Source organism: Anomalospiza imberbis, chromosome 3 (assembly GCF_031753505.1).
Source record: "Anomalospiza imberbis isolate Cuckoo-Finch-1a 21T00152 chromosome 3, ASM3175350v1, whole genome shotgun sequence".
In the NCBI taxonomy this organism is placed as follows: Eukaryota; Metazoa; Chordata; class Aves; order Passeriformes; family Viduidae; genus Anomalospiza; species Anomalospiza imberbis.
In genome coordinates this window covers 59,086,745-59,089,474 of record NC_089683.1, presented here as the reverse complement: position 1 = coordinate 59,089,474, position 2,730 = coordinate 59,086,745, and positions in this window count along the sequence as shown.

Sequence of the window (2,730 nt, the reverse complement as noted above, 5' to 3'; positions counted from 1 at the left end):
TTTAAGAATGAATTTTGAGATGATTCAAAAGCTTCATGATAAATTACAAGTGAAGATTAAAATGTGATTTGGCAAAAATACTGCATGTTCAGTGTGTTACAGCATGGTCATCAGTAGCTGTCTGAAGAGGTCAGCAGCTCTTCAGTGGGGAAAGGTCAAGGAATATAGCATGAGCTATTTTTGTAAATAAGATGGAACATATATATTCTCTGACAAAGAGCTGTCATGTTTTGCCTTCTGTATGAACCCATAACTGGAGTGACTTTTTGTGGACATGGACAATAACAGGATAGCATTTCTCTTCATAAAGAGGATAAGTAGTTCTGCTTACTCAGAACAAGGTGTCAGGATATCTGGATGTTGATCAAAGTTCTGCCTATCAGTTCCTACGTGATTCTGGTAGCGCCATTTAAATTGTATTACATGCAAAATAATTGTCAAGCTCAGTTCATGCTTGTGAATGTTCTGAAATCTTGTAATCTGCAGTAACACACTGTTTTAATTCAACTCTTCTTTCTAGTATTTTAAATTGAAATAAAAGATGATTACATTAAGCAAATATAATCTTTTTGCATATTGAACACACAGTGATTCCTGAATCCCAGTGTTAATTTCGGGGTTGGTCCTGTGCAGTGTGCTTTGGTCCTAATGTAATAAAATGGGCATGAGTCCATTTAAGCATGAACCTTATAGTGATTGCCCTTTTGCTTAAAGCAAGCATTTGCTCAAACACAATGTGAATTGAAGCTGAAGTACTTATAAACCAGTGGATTTAAAATCTGTAAGCACTGTTATTTGTGAGAAAACTTCTCACTTGTAATCCTTTGAAGCTGTTCTCATAGGGCAAATCCTGACCCTGATGTCAAATAACATCTTCAGTTTTGGGGTGTTTCCCAACAGAAGCAAAGGAAGGAGGGAGTCCTCATTCACATTTCTAACTGTATCAGTTCGCATAATTAAAAATAATACTCTTCCCTTTAAAGGATCTTTTATGCAAATCACCATATTCATCATTAAGAAAAAACATGAGCTTGAGATTATAACATCTAACTTTATTCCACATTCTGAAGCTTCCTGAACGCTTGCAAAACATTTATTTAACATGTGAAGTTTTAGGTATCTGACAGTCATATTGGCTATACACCAAACACGTGCGGTTTTAGTCTCCCTCATCCAGGGCACATAAGAAATATTTTGATATCCAGTGCAGATTTCAGGAGGAAAAAAAATACAGTACATTTAAGCTTCCCTCTTTACAATGTTTACCACATACAGGGTAATACAAGTTATAATTCTGTAATAATTGCTCTGTGGAAAGTTCTACTGTAATGTAACATGCACTTGCAATCCAAAAGTAAAAATTTACTCATCTAAAATGAATTCACTCTCAAGGAACAAGCAGTTTTGCCAGCTGGTGCACACTGGGTACACAGCTGGTAGGGTAAGTTGTCTCTTCCACAGTCCATCAAACCCACCAAACAAAGAGAGCAGGCTTGAATTCTACTTTTTGTAGGTAGGTTAGAATAGGCTGCATCACCTATTCTATAGGAATAACACTTTGAACATATTTTTGCATGCAATGAAATTCACCAGACTCAGAAAACCTCTAAATGTAAAAAAAATATTAATGAATGAAAAAGCTTAACTCTTTCTCTTTCTTTTGCTTTTTCTTTCTTTCTTTCCTTTCTTTCTTTCTTTCTTTCTTTCTTTCTTTCTTTCTTTCTTTCTTTCTTTCTTCTTTCTTTCTTTCTTTCTTTCTTTCTTTCTTTCTTTCTTTCTTTCTTTCTTTCTTTCTTTCTTTCTTTCTTTCTTTCTTTCTTTCTTTCTTTCTTTCTTTCTTTCTTTCTTTCTTTCCTTTCTTCAGAAGACTGCTACTATAAGTCTGTAGCCTGTGATCAGCCAAATGCAGTGTTACAATCTTATCAGTAAGTTCTGGGTGTGCTAGAACCCATAGTGTCTGCAGTGAAATGCTCCGTAAACTCTGTAAATGGTTGTTCTTCTAGCAATGACATACATCTCTCCAGATGTGCTGCACACTAAAAATAAAATAATAAAATCCAGTCAGTAAATAGTATGCAAAATAATTTGCCTTTACAGTAAGGAATACTTGTTGTTTACAGTAAGCATTGCTTGTAAGCTCAATGTTTGTAGCATTATTTGCAAATGGGTGGATATTGGGCTGGACTACTGTAGATCAGAGATCAATGCCAGTGCTTCCCGTGGGATGTTGACCTCAGCAAAGGGATGCTTGCTGCCAGTCTCCAAAAGCCTGGAAAACCTGGGAGATGTCAAGCATTTTGCCCATTCTGCTGAATCTTTTTCTCTCCCAGAAGAGAGACAAGAACTTGTTCTCCCTGCAGAAGCCCCCTCAGAATCAGGAGTCCTGAGGCTGGTATCGCCCAAGTCTTTTAGAAACAACCGGCATATTTGCAAGTGTGGAGCGTGGACACTCCTCTAATTGTAGAAATTTTTTACCCTTAATTTGAACATGAAAAATTTAACAGGAAACTGATACAATAAGATTTAATTTGGATCCCATTTGTCTCTGTTACTTCCAAATCCTGAACATTTGTCATATCAGTACAATTAGTCTCTACTAAGCCAGGGGTTAGCTTGGCATGACACACATATAAAAGTCAAGAATACATGTAAGCCTCAACTAAATACTTCATCTTTATCTTCATATCCCAATTCATTATACAATCCCTTTATTCAGCCACAGATGTCTGA